We start from the raw sequence: 27548 nt of genomic DNA on the forward strand, positions 1-27548 counted from the left end.
AGATGTTTCATTAATCTTAATTTGAAAATTTACTACAACATGCAAAGAAAAACATTTATACCTGGCTATTATCTAAGAACACCACATAATCAAAATATACACAGACAGTTCCAACAATAGTAGGAGCAACAAGTCTTATAAAAAAATAATCTAGAGTTGTACTTAGATATGATACCAATACATGTAACCCCATACGAATTGCAGGAGGAGTCATTACTGGGCACATAGCGGGTGCTGCGAAGACAACTTCTGGCTGACATCAAAGTCTGAAACAATACTAATTTCATGAACTTTAATCATACTTTGACTTAGGATATTTTGGAGCCTTCCACAGGAAACCTTTATAAATGTTCACTTGAAGCTGAACAGTAAGGGAAGGAACAGGAAACTGGAAACTCCAACACAGTCAATGTTGAGGAATGATAGGCCAGTGAGTTCTCATATGACAGAGCAACGGATGACACAAGGATGACATTGAAGGGAATGTGCCACAGAAAAATGCTATATAACTTTCTATAGAATGCCCACAGGAAATGGAAAACAAAAAATGTGCCCTCAGTTTAGAAGAAAATGAGCTAAGAGAAGAGTTGCTTGATTTAATAGAGATAGCTAGACATATTAAAATCAATGAAAAAAACAGACTGCAGAAGATCAATAAACAGCCGAAAAGTCAGAAGTTTGATAAAACAAATGACTACAGTAATAAGAACTGCCCATAGAGATCCATGTGATATAACAGAAGTAAACAGGATATATTACTGTGCAGCTAAATTAATAACTGATAAAGTTCTACCACAAGAACACAGGATAGTGAGGGAAAGGAAGGGGAGAATTTAAATTGAATACCATCATGGAAGTGTCGAATAGAGAAAAATATAAAGCAATTAAGACAAGAAGTGTTACTGTTAGAAAAATATAGAAGAGGGAACAGATCAACAAAAATATTAAGAAAGACAGACATAATAAAAGCAATGTGCAGTATTAGAACAGACCAGGATCTATCATGCACTATCACAAATAAACTAAAAATATCAGCACAGGTGGAAAAACTTAGAAGAATAGCAGAAATATATAAAGGAAAAGTACAAAATAAGTAGTTTATTGATGATCCAAAAAGGTTTTACAGAGAAGTGGGAAACAAGGTAAACAGAATTGTAAGACCACCAAAAAAAGAAGAAATAGATACATTTTGGAGAAGTATTTATGAAGATCTTGTGGAACATAACAAAGATGCTAAATGAATAGAAGTAAAAGAAAGAATAAGAAGTTTAAAGGTACAGGATATGAAATGGGATGAAGTAACAGCCAGAGAGATTGAAACAAAGTTAAGAAAACCCTCTAACTGGAAAACCCAGGCCTAAATGCAGTACCTAACTTCTGGTTAAAAGTATTAATATCTTTGCACAAAGATTTAGCTATGAGTAAGAACTATATACATGCACACCCAGAGCAGACACCAACCTGGCTAACAACAGGAAAAAACAATGCTCCTACTTAAGAGTGATCCTGCAAGCTGCCCTAAAAACTATAGATCAATAACTTGCCTTCCAAGGACATATAAACTATCACTGAAACTGATGCTGATAGAGTTTATAGCCATTTAGAAGAAAACTCACTTATAGCAGTAGAACAAAAGGGCAATAAAAGAAAGTCATATGGAACAAAGGATCATTTTTTGTTAAAGTCATAGTGGAGAACTGTAAAATGGGGAAGAATCTAAGTATGGTATGGATTGAATTTAAAAAAGCATTTGATAGCATCCCACATTCATGGATAAAAGAGTGCTTAAAAATGTATAAGATACACCCTACACTGATCGACTACATCAATGTGACCATGAAACAGTGCAGACCACTTTGCAATTAAGCCATGATAAAGGACAAATTATTATTCCATAGAAAAAAATTCAAAGGGGATATTCCAGGGTGACTCTCTGTCACTGCAGTTATTCTGTCTTGCCCTTAACCCATTAAGCTGTTTACTTAACAGCTTATGCCATGGCTATAATTTGGCTAACAGAAAACAACAGTGTAAAGACCTCTCATCTTCTCTTTGTCAATGATTTAAAACTGTATAGCTCATCAGATGAGGAACTGAAAGCACAACTGCAAGTTGTCAAAACTTTTTCAGATGACATAAGAATGTAATTTGGTCTTGATAAATGCACAAAAGCAACCTTTAAAGCAGGAAAACTGCAGCACCAGGAAAACATCAGTTTGGGACAAGAATATGATATAAAAGAACTTGAGCAAGAGGTAGTGTATAAATATTTGGGAATCAATGAAGGATCAACAATAAAGCATAAACAAACATGAATAAAACTTAGTAAGGAATACTATAGAAGACTAATCCTGAAAACAGCGTTGACATCTAGGAACAAAATCCAAGTTATAAACCAATTTGCTGTTCCTGTCCTAACATACAGTTTTGGAGTGATTGACTGGCCCCAAAACGTGTTGGATAGATTAGATAGGAAAACAAGAAGGATGCTTCATGCTCACCAAATGATTTATAAAAATCAGTGCATAATAAGATTATATATTGTGGATGGCACAGTGGTAGTGTTATTGCCTCATAGCAAGTGGTTCTTAGGTTTGATTCTCAGCTGGGGTGCCTTCTGTGTGTAGTCTGCATGTCCTTCCTGCATTTGTGTGGGTTTCCTCTGAGTGCCCGGTTTCCTCCCACATTACAAAGCCATATCTGAAGCATTTCTCCCCATGCCTCAGCTAAAAATTGGCTTTGTTCCAAGTCAGACTTTCCCAGTGAATAAATATTCCCCATTATGAAGGAGGGATCCTTGAAATTCATTATATGTCTAGATCTGCAATCAGGTCACTCTACACATATCTGCTGTCCTCACAAGACCCAAACATAGAGAAAGTTTTGAAACACGAAGAATAAATCTAAGATTACTTCTCTGCTTAATCTAGCAGAAGCATATCGGTGTCAAGCAGGAATGAAAATCAAACCAGAAGTAGATAAAAAGCAACTGAATGTGCCAAAAACAAAAGAAAGAATATAAGGTATAGGACCAGTTGAGAAAGGAAGAAATGTGGAAAATGTATAAATATAGTTGCAAATATAGAAAACTTCTGGAAGAACCTCATGTTGATCAGGAATGAATGCAGGAATGGTTAAGGAGAGGTGAATTCAAACCAATAGATGAAAAGTTAATATTGGCAGACCAAAATAGTGGGCTAGGTACACCCTGGTTTGCAAAATCCATTGAACATGTGGGAGAAACAGACAAATGTAGGTTTTGTAAACCGAATTGGAAACAGTGGCATACCTCATTGCTAGTCGTGACATACTAATGGCAGAAGGACTATATACTGAAAGGCATAATAATTTGGCAAGACTGTTGCACTGGGGATTGTGCAAACATTATGGTATTAAAGTGGCTGAAAAACACTGGAAACATTAGTCACAAAGCATCATAGAAAATGATGAAGTCTACATTACATGGGATCACCCATTACCAACAGTTCAGAAGATAGATACTAGAAAACTGGATATAGTGGTCCATGAAAAAAAGACAAAAGTAGCATTGATCATTGAAATTGCCACACCCAGTGACTACAGTATCTTGTGCACAGAGAGACACAAAATCACAAAATATCAGGATTTGCAGGCAGAAACGAGAAATGTGGAAGAAAAATACCCAGACAGTTTCAATAGTAGTAGGAGCAATGGGTCTTATAAAAAAGCATCTACAATCGTATTTAGATATGTTACCAATACATGTAACCCTGTACGAATTGCAGAAGGAGTCATTACTGGGCACATTGCAGGTTCTACGAAGAGCACTTCTGGCTAACATCAAAAATTGAAAAATACTAATTTCATGGACGTTAATCGTACTTTGACTTGGGAATGGAGTCTATTCTCATCATGGTATTAGAAACCCAAAAGACATGGAGAAATCAAAAAAGGGAAGTCATAATTCTGATAGGTACTATATGATAGCAGAGTTCAGCAAACATGAATATATGTATTTATCTTCATTATCCTATTGACTCCTGTAATCTGTACATTCAACTTTTCAACTTGTTGAAAAGTACATTAAACTGAGTAAACATAGCTTAGCTCAACTGCAACCAAAGAAAAACACAAGAAAAACACAAAGAAAAACACAAGAAAAACACACTGCCAGGTAAAGCACTCTTATTCAAAGGTCCAAATCATGTAAAAAAAGAGAATAAAGAGTGCACCATTAGCTGGAATTCAAACTTGTCAGCAAATAAATCCAAGTAACAACCTGTTTAAATAAATCTTCATTTATTGCGAACGACAGGAGCTGCAGCAAGTGATAAAAGTAAGCGCTTTCGCGTTGACACCCAACGCTTCTTCAGACATAGAAAATTACTGGATCTGGCTCCTTTTAAACATCCATTAACATGATGTCATAATTAACTTAAAGAGACAGATGTGTCCAAGATAATAAAACTGGAAAAATACTGTTGTAAAATGCAGCATAATTTAAAAGCTTTAAAACCTTAGTAAATTTTAATATAGATGAACATACATACAAAAATGAAATAAAATAAACCACAAATAACTCTAATGTTTCAGTGGTCTGGAAGCTAAGAAAGGCTTAATAGAAAGCCTTTCATTAAGTCCAAACTTGTGTGCTTGTAGTTTGACAATCCACTTGCCCTCTTTTTCTTCTACTCTGTTTTTGACATTACCCAGTCTGTTATCTGTCTTTACCAATTCAAGAACCTGAAATTTAAAAGTGTGATTATCACCAGCATCAACAACATGTTTTGCAAGAGCATTTAATACATTGCTCCTGGACACTGCATAAATATGCTCCCTAATGCGTTCTCTTAGGGACCTAGTGGTCATACCCACATAGAACTTCCTGCATAACTGGCATTCAGCTAGATAAACCAAATTCGTGGACTTGCAACTTGCATGATGTTTGAAGACGTAATTCCTGTGTGTAACAGGATGTATAAACCTATAGGTATTAGCTATGTGCCTGCATTGGTTGCAGGATAAACAAGCAAAAGTGCACAGAGAGACACAAAATCACAAAATATCAGGATTTGCAGGCAGAAACGAGAAATGTGGAAGAAAAATACCCAGACAGTTTCAATAGTAGTAGGAGCAATGGGTCTTATAAAAAAGCATCTACAATCGTATTTAGATATGTTACCAATACATGTAACCCTGTACGAATTGCAGAAGGAGTCATTACTGGGCACATTGCAGGTTCTACGAAGAGCACTTCTGGCTAACATCAAAAATTGAAAAATACTAATTTCATGGACGTTAATCGTACTTTGACTTGGGAATGGAGTCTATTCTCATCATGGTATTAGAAACCCAAAAGACATGGAGAAATCAAAAAAGGGAAGTCATAATTCTGATAGGTACTATATGATAGCAGAGTTCAGCAAACATGAATATATGTATTTATCTTCATTATCCTATTGACTCCTGTAATCTGTACATTCAACTTTTCAACTTGTTGAAAAGTACATTAAACTGAGTAAACATAGCTTAGCTCAAGCAACAGGAAGTGTGACCAAGTAATGCAGACAAAGGCAATAAGTCCCAAGATATTGCCATAAACTGTGCAATTCCATTTAGCGTAAGTTAAATTTATCGCCAGGCATCAGGCCTTGAACAAATGCTGAGGTTGAAGGTTAATGATGCAGAGGGGAGAAGTCACATCAGCAGGGTGAGATGGAGGCAGGGACAAAGTAGATTATGACAGAAGAAGGATAATAGTGGCTCATCACAATATATAACCAACAGGTACACATAAATTAGTGTACCAAATTCAGTCAGCAACACTTAGCCAATGGCTAGATTAGAACCCTTGAAATTTTTCAAAATTCATTTTATACATTGTGAGCATTATCTCATCATGCTACAAAGAAACTATTATTTCACAGCATTAAAATAACAGAATTGAAGCTCACTGACAATTTAATGAAGCAGAAGGGGTGAACAGAGAGAGACAGAGACCGATGCAGACAGGAATAGCAGCACTATGTTTTGTGGGCATGTAAGAACATCTGAATGTTGTTTTAATCCTACTTATTAAAACATCATTAATCTGTCATGCTCTGTACAATAATGTGCTTGCTCTAGGTACAACTAAGAAGTAGAAGAGTGCAATAAACACCACCTAACTAGGATAAGGGACACTTAATAAGTGTTGCTGTTGGGGCTACAGTGTTCTTGCACATGATGCATGGTTGCACTATTCCAATGTTATGTTAAGGAAATGTTTTATATAGAGAGGAATATAGACATTTGCAGTTAGACATATGATGTTATAATGTTATGAGGTAATAACATGACATACAGCTGTACAGTTGTAATTGAACTCATGACACTAAGCAAAAACATAGGGCTACAAACAAGGTAAAAATTACCACAAACCATGTGGAAAGGGTTACTTTAATGCATTCAGCAGCCTAAGAATTGTAACATTAACTGTCCTGCAGTACTGCCTTTAGTCTGGCTTTACTCTGTATTCCCATGTTGCAGTAGATTTAAGTACATTTGCAGTAACATAAACAGACCACTGCAGATTAAATGGGTCTTCATCTTTTGCAATAAGAACTTAAACAACATTCACTGTCACTCAGCATTGCTGCACTTTGCCAAACTTTGAGCAAATGCAGAGAACATAAAGTGAAGGCTTTTCCATGGGCCATTTCCAGCCATGTGTGTTGTGTGAATCTATTTTTTGACCAGATTAAACATGTGAAAAGGGGGTTGCTAGGACAGTGGTGAAAATGAGCTTTTCAAGCAGAGGATAGGACAAAGAGGAAAGAATACAGGAATCTGCAGGAATGTCATGGGAGAGTACCATAGCTTTTCACTTCTTCACAACATAAGTGTACAGTTGTACACACAATTTCATGACTTTGCTGAGTCACCACACTACTGATGGGTAGCAGCAACAGATTAATGTTATATGTGCAATTGGACCAAATCAATTGTGTCAGGATGACACATAGGTAAAATGGAGAGCTTTGTATGGGGCATAATTTTTTTTTTTTTTTTTTTGTGGGACAGCTCCCATTTTTTTGGGGGGGGAGAGGAATGTTGGGAAATGTGCTTTGGAAGGAGAGGAACAAGTAGATAGGGTAGGAAGGGTAGGTTAGGAAGCATGCACAGACAAAAAGGATATACAAGACAGACAGGGATGGTGATGCAGACAAACGGTTAGGGGACACCATGATTGGGGATAGGTAGGGGACATTGGAGGCACACCCACATCTAGCTTGAGAACAGTGATAATCTAATCCTCACCCTCAGAGCTGTCATCACTGTCTTCTGCAAAAGCTCCCTTGGTCAGTGTCAGACATGGCATTGTCTTGGCAATGTGATGTAGGATTTTTTTCAACTGTGCCAATATGTGAACCAAGGCCCCTGTCCATTATATCCTCCACCAGCCCTGTCAGCTCCTGTCAGGTGGCAAAATCGCCACCTCTACTACTATTGTTCACAGAAGCTACCACTTCACCAGCAGCTAGGGCAGAGCTACCTGTTGCACTTGGAGCAGGGAGGGATGAGGTTGTGAAGGCAACACTGACAGGTTATGACCCTGAAGTGCTAAGTATTTATGCTACCATTTGTGCAGGTATGACGGGTCATGCCACAGTGGTTAGCGTAACTCACTGTGATGCTGATTATTAATTTTTCAGCAGCAAATTATGCAAACAGAAGATTGTTAAATTATAACCACCCAAAAAAATTTACAAAAAGAGAGAGAAACAGTGGGGAAACAAACAGAAGAGATAATTAGATATATGGCATATCACAGTACTGCATTTTTTAAATAAAATTGGTTTGCCAATACATAACTATGATAATTGACTATTGTACACGTTTGTCACATCCGTAAATGATGGAAAGGTATTAATGTATCATAAAATAACCATGTCACTGCAATTATATAAAAAACATCAGCCTTTATTTCCTATGATTACCATAATTTCATTATTCCTGACATATTGCTATTAATATTTTATAACTACTTAGCCAGTAATAACAAGTAATTGCTGGTTCTGAGTAGTGAACCCACACACACAGTTAAACTTGCTCTTATTGCCTAATGCAAGAAGTAAGAGGTACTTGGGGGGACATGTGTGATTGAGATGAGGATTGGGATATGTCTGCTCAAGTTGCTGCTGCTGCTTGAGAGAATAAAAATATAAATATGGTTTGAATTTGGACCCAAGTCATACTTACCCAATGCCTCTCTAAGACAAGTTAATCTCTCTTGGTGTGCCTCACAGTTTGCAGCTCTGCAGCTGTGCAGTACAAAAGAAAAAAATATATATATATGTAAGCATAATGAGTACCTGTGTTGGCTGGCTAGATCAATTATGCCAGGTCTATATCAGTTCATCAGCAACTAACTTCAGTGAATGGGCATTCATCATACAAAACTTGTTACCACTCCCACAAGAGGGGAAAACATACTGGACCTGATCATCACCAACATGGGGACTCTATGCTCCAGACCAGAAGTGTATTCCTCACTGGTAAGATCAGACCATAAACTAATCTCACTGGATATTCACATCCCGACTCCACCCCCTGCCCTGAAAACCACAGTGAAAAACTTCTCTAAAGCAAATTTCACACTCCTCAAAACCGAGGTGGAATCCTTCAAAGCCCCCGGGCCTGTGGAAAATACGGCCCAGACCGCAGAATCCTTTATAAATGCATTCTATGAACACCTTCAGGAATGAATGGATCATGCAATCCCAAATAAAACCAAGACCCAATCCTCCAAAGGCAGACAACCTGTCTGGTGGACCCCAGCCATAAACAAACTATACAATAGAAGGAGGAAGCTACTACATGATAGAGCAAAATCCCAAAGGGAAGGCATCTCTGATCAGTATTAGCAAAAACTAAGGGCACTCATAAAATCGTCAAAGGCCAGCTTGAGAGAAAAATTGCACAGGACACTAAGGATAATCACAAGGCTTTCTTTAGTTATGTTAGGAACCTGGGTGGGAATTCCCAGATATGCTCAGAATTAGTCCAAAATTACAAAAAATACACTGATCCCACAGACATTGCCAACATCCTAGCTGATAGGTTCAGCGCAAACTTCTCCCCTCCCACCAAAGGGCAAATATCTATCCCAGCAGAGTGCTGCCCCTGACATCTCAGATGCTCAGGTGGGAACCGCCTCTCAAAGCAAAAACACAGCATCAATGGGACCAGACGGTGTCCCAGGCTGCATCCTACATGAACTCCAAGAAGAGCTAAACCCAAACATAAAACTACTGTTCAATCTCAGCCTTACTACAGGATATGTACCCAAAGAGTGGCGTACAGCAACAGTGGTCCCTCTCCACAAAGGTGGTGCCTCAACGGACCCTGGAAACTATTGCCCCATAAGCCTGACTAGCTTGGTCTGCAAAGCTATGGAAAGGATCATCATGGACCTCATAAATAAAGATATTGGGGACCTACAGACACTGGATCCTACCCAGTTTGGCTTTGTTAAGGGCAGATCCTGCCTCTTAAACCTGGTTGACTTCTTTGAAACAGTCACCAAGGCCATTGACGAAGGGAAGGTAGTCCACACAGCCTGTCTGGAACTCACAAAAGCCTTCGATACAATACCCCACTCGGGCATTATAGATAAGCTCACCAGCTTAAATATAAACCCCTATGTCACTAGATGGGTTGCAAATTGGCTCAAGGACAGAACCCACATGGTTAGAATTGCTGGAGCCATGTCAGACTCCAAACCAGTTACAAGTGGCGTCCCACAAGGCTCAGTCCTGGGACCTCTCTTGTTTGGTATATATTTCGGAGGTACAGGCCAACACAGAAGGACTGTGGCTGAACAAGTTCGCAGATGACTGCAAACTGGGCACCATAATCGACTCTCCAGCCGACACAAGCATCCTCCAAAAGGGCCTCATAGAAACAGACAACTGGTGCCAGAGTCATGGCCTCAAGCTAAATGCCAAAAAGTGTATAGTCATCCCCTTTGGCAAAAACAAAGTGCCCACAAATTATCACATAGGTGGTAATCCATTAAGTACAGAAGAAGTAATTAGGGACCTGGGGACCCAAGTTGATAGCAATCTCTCATTTGACAACCACATGGCCAAAGTGGTTAGAAAAACATTTTATATAGCCCACCTAATCATGAAGGGATTCACATCTAGATTAGGGGAGGTCATCGTGCCTCTTTACTCATCCCTCATCAGGCCCATAATCGAGTACAATGCCCCTTTTGGGATGTACCTTACCAAACACCTGCAGCAACTGGAAAGACCCCAAAAGTACCTCACCAAGAGGATCAAAGGGCTCAAACAGATGCCATATGCTGCCTGGTTAAAGAAACTCCAGCTCTACTCAGTGGCATACCGCCTGCTCAGAGGTGACCTGTGCCTGACGTATAAGGCCATGTCCAACCCGGAATTAAGGGACATGCTGCACCTCAAAAAATCCAAATCCCATCAAGCTACACGCTCAAGAGACTTGAACCTCAGCACTGAAATAAATAGGACATGCTGGAGGGACAGATTCATAACCCAGAGGCTCCCTTCACTCTGGAATAAAATCCCAGTCCAGGTTAGGCAGAGTCCCTCATTGACTCTCTTCAAGAGGAATCTTGATGAGTGGATGGGAGATCGTAGGTTTATCCCGGGTATCACTTCTGTGTCACTGTTAGACAGAGGCACAGTATACTAACCTCAAAAAAGGGCATAGCAAAATTAATTTAAAATGGGTGGCGAAAGCCAAACACACTCTGGCTAGGCTTATAAATGCCCTAGGGCAGATAGCCTAGTATGAACCTATGAACCTATGAACCTATATATCAGTGAACAGCCTTTCATCAAATATTCACATCAGCAAACATTTTCACAGGCAGTGAGTTACTTGTCCAACATACTGACCTTCACACACACTGCAGTATATCAAATGCACCAAGATGGGAGGCTGCATCCCCCAACCCCCCCCCCCAATTATATATACCAACCCTGAGATCGCACTACAGTGGGGAAAAGGGCACATTTACATATGCTGGTCAAGTAATTCACTGCCCTGAGAAAAATGTTTACTGGTGTGTACATTTCATGAATGGTCATTCACTGATTTATGTTCTATGAACAACCGTTCGCTGAAGTTAGTTTTCGGCGAACTGATATAAACCCGTTATGCTATATCATAGACAGGTTATGGATGTGTATAAACTGGGGGGATGTTCTCAATTCTAAATTCAGACTCGCATCAGCTTAAGAGGTACTGCTTGTGCATCTTAAGGTCACCATAGTGGTGATGACATTGTTCCCTTATTGGTTGGAATGCCTGTTGCATTGGAGACAGCCTTGGCTAAACTATTCCAAGCCTCAGCATTATACTGAGAGCTGGTATAATCCACATGCAACAGCCTACATATGCAGGACATCACAAGGAGTGCCAAAGATATCCTGGACTCCTCAACACCCCACCTTTGTGCTCTAAGTTTAACACCATTCTATCCTTTGCCAGCTGTGCCTGCAATAGTTAAGTTAATAAAATATGTCTGAATTGGCGCTCAATTCAGATCTTGCGCGTTGCTGGTATTGCACAAAGATGCACAGCTGTTCCAACTGCATTTGCACAATTGAAAGCAGATAGACTCCTTGGCAGACACATTGGCACTGCTTTAATCACATATCCATAAACTTGTGAAACATGGCATGGAGCTTTGCTGTGTGTGATGCTCAACTCATTAACACATCTCATTGTTAAACAATGGAATGTTTAATGGGATGGCTTTTAAGATATGCAGTTTGGAAGGAGAAAGCTGATGAATTATGACATATTGTCATATTGAGGCTTACACAAGGTTAAAATATTATTGTAAGAGCTGGGAATTGAATCCATGGGATAAAGAATGCAAAAATTGCAATTATTTTTATTTACTGACATTACCACAAGAAAATACCTTTCCAGGATGGAAATTTAGATATATAGTCATTTTAGAATGAATGGAGATACACTTCAGAGAGGCCTATATATCTGTGGTTGTAATTCTTTCTTGGAATGCATTCCTATGTGAAAGTCATTATTTCTGTTTATAAACATATTTCAGATGGATGCAGCTGAATAAGCTGATTAATACAGGTTAGTTTATGTTACGTGCATACTTCAAAAGACATAGCTGTCCTAAGCACATATTTGGGCTATGTAATGAGTCATGATGTTTATAACAAAGGTTTGTGCCCATCATATATATATATATATATATATATATATATATATATATATATATATATATATATATTTATATATATATATATATATATATATATATATACATATGTATGTGCGTGTGTGTGTGTGTGTGTGTGTGTGTGTGTGTGTGTGTGTGTGTGTGTGTGTGTGTGTGTGTGTGTGTGTGTGTGTGTGAATTTTATATTAAATATAGTCCTTGTCATGTCTAGGAAATTGGACACACATTAGCTTGAGTTTACAGATGTAACATTAATGATATATGCAAAACAGAAGTTTCATTATGCAAGGATTGCTGATACATTTCTTGAAAAACATGTTTAACATATTTTCTTTACTATTTCAGTTCAAATCAAAATGTTGTGAAAAATTGTCTTTTTACACTGTTTGTAAAAAGTACCTTGCAGCTGGATTTGGAGCCTTGAGGAGGGCTGTGCAACAATGTCAGGCATATTTGCTCTACCTAAGGCATCCTAAACTAAATTTTTCTCTTTTTTCCTTAGGTAATGAACCCTGTTCACACTCTGCCAAGCACAGAGCAAATGAAACTTAAAAATAAGAAATAAGAAAAAAACAGCTATAAATAAATGCAATCTGAGGGTCATGCTGTTCAATGCTAGAAGTGTAAATCTCAAGATGCACTCACTCAAAGCACTCCTCAAAATGGAGAACATTGACATTTGTGCTGTAATGGAGACCTGGTTTAAAGTGGCAGAAAGCACCCCTGCACTACCAAGCTATAACTCATTCCACACCTTTCGGCTCCAAAACATGGACCAAAGCTCCAAAGGCAGGGGTGTGTCTATATTCATAAAGGATATGCACACCTACAGTCTAGTAGCCCAGCATAATGCATCTGAGATACTTCAGGTAGAACTAACATTGGGTAAGACGGCGATCCAGGTCATAGCCTGCTATAGGTCCCCAACCATGCCCCTAGATTCTCACTCCACGTTCCTAAGCACCCTGGAATCTGTCAAGGTCCAACCCAATACTCTCTTACTAGGAGACTTCAACTACCCCTAGATCAACTGGAAAACTACTCAAGCACTAGTACACTGGCCCACCGCTTCCTGGAATTCATCAGTTCCAATGTTCTGGACCAGCTCACTCTGACCCCCCAGTAGAGGAAGCAACACCCTTGACCTGGTTATTACTAACATGGGTGACTGTTGCTCTACACCAATAGTCAATCCCTCCCTGGTCAGATCCGACCATAAACTAATCACCATGGAAATCCGCATCTCACCCATACCCCCCGCAAAGGTAACCACCTTAAAAACTTCACCAAAGCTGACTTTGGACTCCTAAAAACAGAGGTGGCTAACTTCCCAGCACTCATGCCAATGGAAAATAGCTGCATGATTGCTGAATCATACACCAATGCACTGTACAAACATGTACATAAATGCATGGAACTAGCCATACCCAACAGAACCAAGACGCTCTCCTCTAAAAAAAGGAAGCCAATCTGGTGGTCGCCTGCTATTAATAAACTCTACAACAGAAGGAAGAAACTGTTGCAGAAAAAGGTGAAGTCCCAAGACTGGAAACACTCCCTTATTAACCTCAACAAAAAGCTGAGATCCCTCATCAAATCCTCTAAAGCCAGCTATGAAGGCAGAACTGCAGCAGACACTAAAAACAATCACAAAGCCTTCTACAGCTATATCAAGAACTTCCACAGCAATTCCCAGATTTACTCTGAGTTACTTCACAATGGTACCTCCTATACTGAGCCAATAGATATTGGCAACATACTGGCCAACAGATTCAGTGCCAACTTAACCCCTCTCTCCACACCTAAAGGACCATCACAATGCAGGAAAAATGCCAGGCACCCAGCATTATTGCAGCACAGGTTAAAGCTGCATTGTCCAAGGCCAAGAATACAGCTTCCATGGGATCTAATAATATCCCTGTCTGTGTTCTATATGAACTACAAAGCGAACTGGCATCACATCTGTGTGCTCTGTTCAGTCACAACCTCATCTCAGGCTTTCTCCCTACCAAATGGCGCACTGTTACAGTCATCCCTCTCCATAAATGAGGAGCGACTACAGACCCTGGGAATTATCTCCCCATTAGCCTGACGAGTCTGATATGTAAAGCTATAGAGCGCATCATCATGGACCTGATTAACAAAGATATAGGAAATCTCCAGACTCCATATCCCACTCAATTTGGCTTTGGGAAAGGGAGATCATGCCTGCTCAACCTAGTTGACTTCTTTGAGTCAGTCACCAGGGCTGTGGATGAAGGTAAGGCAATGCATACAGCCTACCTCAATCTGGCCAAGGCCTTTGATACCATTCCTCACTCGGAAATTATTGATAAACTCACCAAACTAGGCATTAACCCCTATATCACTAGGTGGGTTGCAAATTGGCTCACAGATAGAACACACAGTATGAAAGTAGCGGACTCCAAATCAGACTGTCAACCAGTCATGAGTGGAGTCCCACAGGGATCAGTCCTGGGTCCTTTCCTGTTCGGCATCTACTTCTCAGAAGTCCAGGCCAACACAAAGGACTCTGGCTGACCAAGTTCGCAGATGACTGCAAGCTGGGCACCATTATTAACTCCCTAAGTGATGCAGACATCCTACAGAAAGGCCTCACTGAGACCAATGACTGGTGTCAAAACCATGGCCTTAAGCTTAATGCCAAAATATGCGTCATCATCCCCTTTGGTAAAAACTCAGTTCCCACTAATTACCACATCAATGGAAGCCCACTGAACACCGAAGGTTTTATAACAGATCTGGGGATGCAGGTTGACAGCAACCTCTCCTTCGACCACCACATTGCCACTGTAGTCAGAAAGTCCTTCCATGTGGCACATCTCATTATCAAGGGTTTTACATCCAGGTAGAAAGAGGTCATCGTTTCTCTCTACTCTTCCCTCATTAGACCAATCATTGAGTATAATGTCCCATTTGGCCATGTACCTCACTAGACACCTGCAACAGCTGGAGAGGCCACAGAAGTACCTCACAAAGAGTATCCTAGGCACTAAACACATGTCCTACACAGACAGACTCAAAAGACTCCAGCTATTCTCTGTCTCATAGCTCCAACTTAGAGACAATCCCTGCTTGACTTACAAAGCCATGTCTCACCCAGCTGTGTTAGAAATGCTACATCTAAATAAATCCCAATCCCTCCGCACCACATGCTCCAAAGACCTCAACCTCATTACCACAATCAACAGAGCATGCTGGAGGGACAGGTTCCTCACCCAGAGACTGCCCATGCTCTGGAATAGACTTCCCATACATGCTAAGCAGAGCACCTTACTGTCCCTCTTCAAGAGAAATCTTGAGGAGTGGATGGGTAATAGAAAGTTCACACCAGGGATCACTCCAGTGGCTCTACTTGATAGAGGCACTGGAAACTAACGTCGGGTGTTACGATGCCAGGGCACTTCTATGGGCTAGGATTGTAAAAACTCCAGGGCCATTAGCCTAGCACCCACCTATGAACCTATGAATATATTGAGAATAATTGAAATGTGATCTCTACACAGGATTTGAACAATGCTTCTTGTTCCTTATTTCTGTCAGTTTACTTCAGTTATACCTTGTAACACAGAAACAGACATCTGTCAGTTGCATTTTCTGAAGAAAGTACTGTTCCTGCTCTGGAGGGCCATGCAACAATGCCAGGCATATCTGCTCTACCTAAGGAAGCCTAAACAAATTTTTTTACATTGTTCCTTAAGTAATGAACCCTGTTGCATGCTGCAGAGCACAGAGCAAATTGAAAGGTCATTAAAAATGATTATAAGAGAAAAATACAGAAAGTATATTAAATGCAGCGTATGGGTATATGAAGCAATGATCAAATAAAAAAAGTGCATTCAAGTAAAACATCCATCCTTATCACATTTCCTTGCAACATCAGACATCTACTTTGTGGAACTCATTATCTGACTCAACGTTAATGACAAATAATGTAAAATTGGACAGACTAATGATAACACGATGTTAGCAATAGTGGTAACAGTTGTTTTTTAAAACATACAATGGTATCACAACACGTGATTAAATATCTGTTCAGATTACCCTCCGCAAAAGTATCATTTAAGTAGATTCAAACTATGAATCAGAGCCACAAGGGCGGGAGACTTAAACCTCGACACGGCTATTAATAGGACGTGCTGGAGGGATAGATTCATCACCCAAAGACTACAAAATCCCGGTACAGTGAGGCAGAGCACCTCGCTGGCTGTGTCAAGAGAAATCTTGACCAATGGATGGGAGATATACCCATATACCGGGATTACCTCAGTGTCACTGCTCGACAGAGGCACAGCAAAATAATGGGTATAGTTCCCCATACTAAAGGGGTGGCGAAGCACCAAAACGATGGCTAGGGCTTGTAAAAATGCTCGGCAGATAGCCTAGTATGAACCTATGAACCTATGAACCTATGTCCTTTGTTTTTTAAGCTCACTACACTTGCACCTTGTGCTGCAGAGAAGGTTAACTTATCAGGTAAATTTTCTTCTCTGAGTTCATCCAGAGTGCTGAAGGCCATACAATGTCACCAGGCTGGTTTTTGCTACATAAGGCAGCCTAAACTAAATTTTTCTTTTTTTCTTTCTTTAAGATGTGAAAGTAACTTTCACTCTGTCAAGTGACATGCAAATACAGAAGGTAATATTTAGCAGAAGCATTCAAACAGCTTTTGGGGAAATAACAACTTGAAGACACATGAAATGAATCAGCCTGTTTATGCAGCAATGAGCACAGCTTGTAATGCATTACAGTGATACTTTCAGCCATCTCACATCTCACTGCCACATCACTACTATCAAGTATGTCTCACAATTGCAGGAGTTTATCTAATGCCATAGTTATGGAGAAGCGTACAGGGAAAGTAGAAATGCTTTCATTGTTCACACAGCACACACAATATTTACATTGTTTCATATGACTTAACTGTCTCTTACTTTTAGTCTCTACTAACCTTACTTGAGTTTCTTACATCAACACATTCATACAAGATGAGTGTCAAGATTTAGTATGTCCTCCCTCAGTAAAATAATCTGGGATCAGGTTTCGATCCCATTCCCTGCATCACCTGTACTGTTTCCCTAAGCTCAATACCTTAACACATTATACAATAGAGGTAGGAGTTTGACAACTTTAATTTCTTCACTCAGTACTGTTAAAACTGCTAAGTAAAGTATAACAATGCCAAACTTCACTGTGCTATTGATACTAGTCCAAATAAAATTTGTCACTTTTTGCTTTGGGCAGTTCACTGTAATTGAACAGTCAGTGGTGCTCAATGATTCAAGAAATCTATATGTGTGTGTGTGTGTGTGTGTGTGTGTGTGTGTGTGTGTGTGTGTGTGTGTGTGTGTGTGTGTGTGTGTGTGTATATATATATATATATATATATATATAAAAACACAGCGGGTTCTTTGGTTCGATTCTCAACTGGAGTGCCTTCTGTGTGGAGTCTGCATGTCCTCCCCGGCTATGTTCACATGAGTTTCCTCCCACATTCCAAAAACATGCATCTGGAGTGTTTCTCCCCGGGCCTCTGCTGAAAATGGACTCTGTCCCAGTCAGGCTTTCCCAGTAAACAAATGCAAAATAAATATTTATATATAGTAGATCAAACACTTTAAATGTACATTTTACATGTTTAACCAATTTTGTTAAGTTGCAACGGGGACCTGTATGGATTTTTACCCCTAAGCAAGGATACTGAAAGCAATCACAGTACTTCCCAGAGTTACCATAAACAAAGAGATATTAGGAAGGTGAAAAAGACTTTAGATGTAATGATACTGTCACTTTGTATCAAGTCACATTGAAAGTTCATAGGTTCATACTAGGCTATCTGCCCTAGGGCATTTATAAGCCTAGCCAGAGTGTGTTTGGCTTTCGCCACCCATTTTAAATTAATTTTGCTATGCCCTTTTTTGAGGTTGGTATACTGTGCCTCTGTCTAACAGTGACACAGAAGTGATACCAGGGGTAAACCTACGATCTCCCATCCACTCATCAAGATTCCTCTTGAAGAGAGTCAATGAGGGACTCTGCCTAACCCGGACTGGGATTTTATTCCAGAGTGAAGGGAGCCTCTGGGTTATGAATCTGTCCCTCCAGCATGTCCTATTTATTTCAATGCTGAGGTTCAAGTCTCTCGAGCGCATAGCTCGATGGGATTTGGATTTTCTGAGGTGCACCATGTCCATTAATTCCGGGTTGGACATGGCTTTATACATCAGGCACAGATCACCTCTGAGCAGGCAGTATGCCACTGAGTAGAGCTGGAGTTTCTTTAACCGGGCAGCATATGGCATCTGTTTGAGCCCTATGATCCTCTTGGTGAGGTACTTTTGGGGTCTTTCCAGTTGCTGCAGGTGTCTGGTAAGGTACATCCCGAAAGGGGCATTGTACTCAATTATGGGCCTGATGAAGGATGAGTAAAGAGGCACGATGACCTCCCCTGATCTAGATGTGAATCCCTTCATGATTAGGTGGGCTATATAAAATGTTTTTCTAACCACTTTGGTCACGTGGTTGTCAAATGAGAGATTGCTATCAACTTGGGTCCCCTGGTCCCTAATTACTTCTTCTGTACTTAATGGATTACCACTTATGTGGTAATTTGTGGGCACTTTGTTTTTGCTAAAGGGGATGACTATACACTTTTTGGTGTTTAGCTTGAGGCCATGGCTCTGGCACCAGTTGTCTGTTTCTATGAGGCCCTTTTGGAGGATGCTTGTGTCGGCTGGAGAGTCGATTATGGCGCCCAGTTTGCAGTGCAACAGAAACAAATTATGAAAGCTGTCGTTTCACATTTGACAGTGAATGTCTAGATGATTGGGATACTGCAAACATTTAGCATAACCATGGACTCACACGATATTAAACAAACAATGTAAACACTGCAGGTATATTTTTCTTTCTATCTGGTGTCTAATTCCATTATCTATGTTATCATAATAACAAGTCTATCTTGGTTTTATTGTTATATTTATCCTTACCACTGCTTAAAGTACTCCCTTTAATATGAACAACCTTTCTTACTAAGAAGAAGTACCTGTGGTCATTAAAGCCAGCATTTGAATGTTAGGACTGTCAGTATCCTAAATCACTCAGTGTACTTTCAGACTTTTTGGTAAGTCTCTTCTCCCTGACACACCCTCAGTAGGTGTACATCAAAGGGGGGAAACTGTGAACGCTGATTGTTACGGCAGTCAGAGTAATTATGAACATCTGCAAGCCATTAACAGGAATACTTCTCAATGTTCATCCTTGCATTACTAAGCAATGTGCATATACTTGTGTAGTTCCTTACACCTTGTTTAAATTCCCTGCACTTAGTGCAGATTGTGGTATTCAGGAATGCAAATGATTTCACACATCATTTGCATACTCACAGTGTTCGCAGGGCTGATTCTGTTCTACAGGTAACTCTGTAGTCAATGTCTTTGTATTGTACTGAGGAGACTGTTTTGAACCACAGAGCCTGATAACACTTGGGAGAATTATATATTTTATACAGTAACAAAAAACAGGCAAACAACTAGCTGGTAAATGTAAACTGTCCCACCAAAAAACAGGTAAAAGTAACAGCAAAGAAAAATATGGTAGCAGCTGTATGAAGTATAGCTCCAGACCACATAAAATAAACCAAGAACTTTAATATTCAGTAAGTGCTTTCACCACTATCCGTGGCTTTTTCAGACCATATACAAATGTAAAAACACACACAAAGAGGTTTTTAAGCTGTTCCTGTATACCTCATTAACCTGAATGACCGTTCCCAGTCAATCAGGTTGCTGTAGTCACACACTCTTAAAACATCAGTCCCTTCATCTATATAAATGAGGATATAACTGGATGTTCAACTATCAGGAACTGAACCAGTTCCATTGAAATACCATAATTAATCATAATATCATTAGTAATAATCCTAATAACTCTATACCTATCTTGAATATAATCGATAGTAACAGGCTTATACACTTTGTCATTAGCAAGCATGTTATGTAATGAACTATAATAGTATTCTCTATCCAGTTATACCCTCATTTCAAGGGCAACCTAAGATACACAAGGACCCTCAGTTTCCACCTTTTAGACCTATAGTTGCAGGCCGAGGTTGGATCACTGAACCATTTTCCATTTTCATAGAAAAGAAAATTAGATCTATCTTGGATAAATCTCAAGTAGTGTTAAAAGATTCCAAGCACATCCTAGAGAGCCTATATACATATAGTAAAATATCAGCTATGAGTGGGGAACACTATTTACTCACCCTCGATGTAACCTCCCTTTTTACATCAATACCGAATGGTGAAGGTGTTCAATATTTAAATAGATTCCTTCACCATAATAGTGACTATGGAGGACAGCTCATAGACGTGATATGTAGGTTTATGGAAGTAGTGCTGGAAAACAATATGTTTGTTTTTGATAGTAAATACTACTTACAACGCAAAGGTGTAGCTATGGGAACATGCTGGAATATTCTGTTTAAGTAGTAATTGTTTAGTTAATGAGAATGACATCATGACTAATTTAAATTATTTCTGTGAGCACTCTATTTATACTGAATAAATAATAAAATAAGAAATAATTTAAATTAGTCATGATGTCATTCTCATTAACTAAACAATTACTACTTAAACAGAATAAAACAACCAATGGTATACTAACTTTTGTTGAATAGCCTGTAGAAAGCTGTATGTAATGAATAAGACCCAATAATGTTTAAACCAATGATGTCATGTCTAAGCTCCATGCAAGCCAATACCCTGTTAAAGCAAATACATATTCATACAGTAGAGAATTGCGAATAATATTCACAGTGACTACTACTTCCACCATTAAGATGAATCATTTGTTTGCCCAGCGTAAAGCACATTTTATATTTAAAGAGTCATTCAGACCTGGAAATGTTTCTGAGTTCAGCAGTAATTGCCATCTAAGTTCTTTTAGCTCCAATAATGTTTCACAGTCACCAAAAAATTGTCCCACTTGCTCTAAAATAATAAACTTAAAACCTGTAAAATTATTACATAGCATGCTATGTTTTCCCAGTGCTCCGTTGTGTCCATTAGAACTAAACCTGTCCCTTTATCAGCTTTCATTAGTCTCACATTTTTGTCTTGACACAATTCCTTAAGGGCCTGTTGCTCAGCTGCTGTGATGTTATACCATTTATTGTTGCTGGGTTGACTTAATAAATGTCTTAGCTCAAACTCACATACATTTTGAAAGGTGGCAAGTGTAGTGTTCATTATTGGGTTAAATAGGCTGGCATGTCTAAGGGTTCGTGTTTGTAGACTACTAGTACTGTTCATGGTATCATCTAAGCTTGTGGTGTTTGTTGCAGGTATATTTTCCTGTCTGTTATCAAAAAATATTTTTAGATTGTATGTCACTTGGTATTTGCACAGTTATTGCAGATGATTGTATTGTAACTATGTAGGAAGGTCTAGCATTTTTACCTGTGTTAGCAGAAAAAGAAAAATATATTCTGTTTGTGGATTTTTATCTGACTGACCTCCACAGCAGTGGATATGGCAGTTATAACAGTATGGTGTTACACTTCTAATGAAACATTTGTAATTGTTAATGCCACAATGTATTACACAGTTAAACCTGTGTTATCTCCATTATCGAAGTGATATAGATTGGTGCTGATATTTGAGTTTTAAATATAATTCTTTTGGGGAGGAATAACTGCTTAGCAGCATATTACATATTTCTATAACAGAGTAATCGGTTCTATAACATATTTATTTTTCATTACAGGTTCCACACTTACCTTGACATTAGTGCATGTACATATTATGTCCTTGATGTTGTGTCCCTGTCTGCTGCCATTAGAACACAACCATTACATGATTAAGTAAAGGCTGTGCTGTTTGAAAGGCAGCAGTTTCCTGTTTGTATGAGTGTGGGATCTCAGGCTTTGAGTTAAGTAATGAGTGTGTTTGCTGTCCTTTGCCTTTTATCTAGAACTAGAGCATACTGTGCAAACCTCTGCTGCCATCATCTTCCGCAGCTGGTAGGTCTCCCTCAGACTACTGTTGGCCTTGCCTGTGGACATTGAAACTGTGATCCAGCCCCTAACTGTCCTTATAGCAGCTGTTTCCTGAGTATTATAATGTGTAACATGGCACAGACTGCAAGTATTTTAGCAGAGGTACCTGGGTCATACTGCAGTGGTCCTTCTGATATGGGTGGACAACAGAACCTTGATTTCAGAAATCCAAGTACATGTTTAATGATATTTTTAGTTTGAGTGTGGGCCTCGTGTCCTAGCTGAGTGGGGTTTTATGTGTTTCTCATGAGTGTCATGAGCCAGGGCTCCAGTGCATAACCTACAGCCTCAATTAAATGCCCTCAAGGAATGTCACTCATAACGAACCTGATGTACAGCTCACAAGTGTGTCATATGTGCGAGTGTGAAAGCTGCCAGCCCAGCCAGCTTGAATTTTGTAAATAATTCTATGTTATTTGTGAATAGTAATATGATTTGTATGCTTGCCTTAGAAATGTAAGAAAACTATATGTTCTGTACTGAGCTTCAAGATTGTAACCACAGTGCACCTGCTGGAAAAGAACAGAAATGTGTATAAACTACATCTATGCAAATGTACGTGTTGATGGTAAAGGCAGGAATATACAGAGTTAACTTGCAAAGTCTAAGAAAATAAATGGAAATTGTTTATGACTCTTGTTATCTTTGTTTCAGCTCAAAGAAGGCACAATGTCTACAGGAAACAGAGGTAATCGCAGGTTTCAAATGTAAAGGTGTTTAACAGTTTTATGATTTCCAGTTCCAGGCAAGTTTCTAAGAGATAAGTATCAGCTTCTAAGAGATAAGTATTCTTGATGCTGAGGTGTTATATTTTAAGTTCCTGTTGGCCTGGAAACTGAAAGCAGAGTTGACAAGAATGATGTAATCTGAGATCCCAGCAGAAATGTTTGTAAGTAACTTAAGAACTATCTCAGAGAGAAAGTCACTGCATTGTGTATCTTGTCTTGGACATGTAAGCATTCATTCAGCATTTGTATCTGCCTGGCTCTGTAAGTAAGACTTAGATCATAGTATTTCTCTTAGAGATAGATAGGAATATAGGAAGAGCAGTCTAGATGTTTTCTGTATTTATGTGAGACTGTCCTGTAATGTTGTTTTAAAATATTTTCTGTGATTCTGAACCTCTTAATTGTGGCTGATTTTGTTTAGAAATATTTAAGCTCTTAGGGTACTTGTATATGTATTTGGTAACACTGTATCGGCCACTTCTAAATAGCCTTCTAGTCTTGGACACACTTACCATTTGGATAATAGCAACATTACACAGTAGAATTGGTCACCCTTTGTAAGGGCCTTAGAGTAGCTGATAAGGGTGGTTGGTGGCAGGTGGTACTACCGTATAGTCTGGGCAGAAGGGGGCATAGCTAGTGAACCTGTGCCAGCTTTCCCCAGGAGTGTCTGCGTGTCTGTATATAAATCAAATCTCAAAGAGTGTGTGTGTGTGTGTGTGTGTGTGTGTGTGTGTGTGTGTGTGTGTGTGTGTGTGTGTGTGTGTGTGTGTATGTGTGCGTGTGTGTGTGTGTGTGTGTGTCAGCTATTTGGACAGGGACACAAAGTACTGGTTGGACAGAGAGGGTGCTAGAGGTTTTGGCTTGACCACTCAGCTGAGATCTTAACCCTATAGCTGCGCCAGTGGACAGTCTTATTGGGGATCTGGAGAGAGAGAGGGAGAAACCAGCCCTAAACTGACTGTGATCTCTGTGTGCTCTTAAGGGAAATTGTACTTTAATGTATGTGTACTTGTCATCCTCCCAATTTGTACATTCCTCTGTGGTGTTAATGATGAGGATTGAGGCTCATTGATTACTGGGCCAGTGCAGGGGCATCACAGCAAGTCATGGAAACTATCTGGGTTACCTACACAAACATTGTAGATGATTTCTTGGGCATTACAGACAACTTGTCAGTTTATAGAGTAGAAACCTTTCCTGTTGATGTACCTCCTTCCCTGTTCCCCAGGTGGGGGCTTTTATTTCTATGTATGTGCAATGTATAACCCCCAACACTTCAGGGAATGTCTACTGTGTAGAATTCTTGCATGGTTCTTGCTTTTTCCTCTTGGGTTTGTGGGAAACATGCTCCTGTGCATGTAGTATTATTGCATTTAGAAAGTAATATAATATTCTATAGGCTAATGCCTGTGAAATCCCTAATATATCTCCTGTGGGTCTCTGGAAAGTACCAGTAGCTAATATACAAAATACTAAACATACCTTTGTTTCCACTGGGATGGGTTCTCCATGATTTCACTATGACCTGAAGTGGAGGCGGCAGAGGTTGCATATTTCCTCCAGTGTTTCCCTGGCCACCCTGTATCACTCAACAATTTCTGTGTCATGTAGTCCGTGATAAGTCATATGGGGTCTAAACACCCTTTGTTTTCTTGGCCGAGGGCTGGCAGCAGCAGCTTCCTGATTTAAAGCCTGTTGCACATACACCATAATAATAGCAGCAGCGACCCCTAACATGTTTTTTTTCTAAGTGTAATTGTGTCTGTATTCCGAAGAGTTTTGGTATATATGGCAAAAGGCTACACTAAGTAGAGAATGCAAATCCTGGAAAATCCTGCATTTCCAGGTAAGAGCATAGAACACAACACCAACGCACTGGAACAAGTTGTAAAAAAGCAACAACCACAATATCCACCAAAAGATTTATTAAAAAGCTTCAATTCTCTGACGTCTTGGCCAAAGCCTTCAAGGAGTATAATACACAAAAAAGCTGTAACAATATATATACAAATGCAGATACTAATTATCCACAATATAAAACTTTTTGCATGGACATTGTAGGGAATAAATAACACCTACTGAATTACAATGAAAAGAGTTTTTAGTACTAAATTTTATGTCATTAATAAAAGCAAAATATGGCACAATGAATTTGCAGGCTTTACACTTTCCACAGGAAAATGTACCAACCTTTTCAGGTTCTTTATACAAAACAGGTGGAGGTAAATTAAATTTACTTCTGACCAAAAAATCTTTAATATTTTTACCCCTACGGTATGAAAATTTTAAATTTAACTTTAACCAATGTTGCACACTACTTAAAGAACACATGTAGTTCCAAAATTGAATAACAATTTCAATAAATTTCATAGTAAAACAGCCAAAGGTAGTTACAAAGTATATGGTCTCATTTTTATCCTGTATTCTACTATACAAGTTAACATCAGACCCATGAAGGGCAGGAAACATAGGACCCATTTGTTTTTTACTACCAAGCAATCTATTGAAGCTATTGTTTAGAATTTCGTTACTATAACCCCTGGCTGCAAAAGATTGCACCATAGACTTTAATTCTTTATGAAATACTTCAGACTTGTTGCACAGTCTATGAATTCCTAACATTTCCCCATACGGAAGAGCATTTAATGTATGCAAGGGGTGGCCACTGCACATTATACGTTATTGAAACCCCCTTTCAAATTTTCTATTTATAGAGGTAACTAAATGTATACCGTCAGAAATATCCAATACTACATCCAAAAAAGGAACAATAGTCCCAATTTTCAAATCATCAAATTGTAACCTCCATCTATTATTATTAAGATCAATAAAGAAATCCATAATGGCAGACTTACTCCCATCAACTAAAAATATCAAATCATCCACATATCTATAATAATGAATTACATGTGTAAGAAAAAAATTATGTTTGTAGATGACCTCTAACTCAAATAACCCCATAACAAGATTGGCATACATTGCTGATAAATAATATTGTTAAATTCAAAAAAAATTATGTGTCAACGAAAAATAAATCAATTCCACTATGTATTCTGTAGCTGGGAAATCCCCTAAAAAGAACCTGATAGCTTCTATACCAAACTGATGTTTAATGTTTGTATATAGGCTCTTAACATCAATGGTAACCCACAGCATATTCTGTTTAAACTGTACATTCTTAATTTTCTCCAAAAAATCAAAAACATCTGTAATGTAAGAAGGTAACTTAGTTACATAGGGAAAAAGAAATGATGTAAAAAAATACCTAAATTGTGTAACAAATAATGGCAACCTGAAACTATAGGCCTACCTGGAGGTCTTAACAAATTTTTGTGTATTTTAGGCAGACAATAGAATAAAGCCATTGAACAACCATCCACTTTAAATTTGTTCTTAACCTCAGCCTGACAAAAATAACCTAATCTAACACCTTTATTAATAAGATTCTGATATTCGTCAATAGATGTTACATATATGTTCAAGTCCACTATTTTATATGTACTGGTATCACTCAAATGTTCCATGCACATAGCTAAATAATTAGTGGACTGCATCACTACCAATTTATTGCCTTTGTCAGCTGGCTTAAATATATCTTTTAACCCAGCAAGTGTCATTAAAGCCTTCCATTCATCATATTGCATATTGTAGTTAATATTTGATTTTTGAGTCATAAATTCTTTATATGCAATTTCAGTAAAATAGTTAATCAAACTTGACACAATTACATACATCCACATTAAGACTATTAGGAATAAAGTTACTTGAAGAAGGAACCTTAGTCGTATCAAATTTGTAATATGCATTGGTAGCATCATCTGATACGCATGAATGAAAACTATCCGACAAACTAATACTAGTATCATTACATGCAGTAGAATGAAAAACTTGATTATCTTTAAAAAAATATTTAAGATGTAGTTTTCTGCCAAACAAATATACATCCTTTTGGATGTCATGTAATTTTGTAACCACGGTGGGGATGAATTTCAGCCCCTTATTTAGCACAGACAACTCTACATCATTAAAATTGTAACCTGACAAATTAATAATATATTCTTTGGTATTGATGTCATGGAAGTCAGAATTGCAATCACTGTTTACCACGTTTGAATCCCCTCTGTCCAAAACGCTGTCCCCCTGCATTGTCACCATGAACTATCTGTTTGTTCAGCTGGAGGAAGCAGCTGAGGAATAGTGTGATTACATTGAGCTCTGGAAAGGAAAGCTCTGTTGTTTTCATAATCATTTTCCTTTCAATTAAAGTGACCTCATATTCTTTTAGTTTTAGATTAGTCTGTTTCAAAAATTCTTCAAACGTGGATAAGGGCACATTACTGGTTAAGTCAACACACAATCTTTTAATTTCCAAACACAGTTCTTTTTGTTTAAGTTGGTCTCACATTTATGAGCAGCATTCACCCATCTCCTGTGAAAAGCACAATCTGCTTCTGATGTTAAATCAAACGGAGTTGTAGGGTCCTTGAAAACCCTCAAACCCCTCGGTGTA

Source organism: Protopterus annectens, chromosome 3.part0 (assembly GCF_019279795.1).
Source record: "Protopterus annectens isolate FY-2018-M chromosome 3.part0, PAN1.0, whole genome shotgun sequence".
Taxonomy (NCBI): domain Eukaryota; kingdom Metazoa; phylum Chordata; order Ceratodontiformes; family Protopteridae; genus Protopterus; species Protopterus annectens.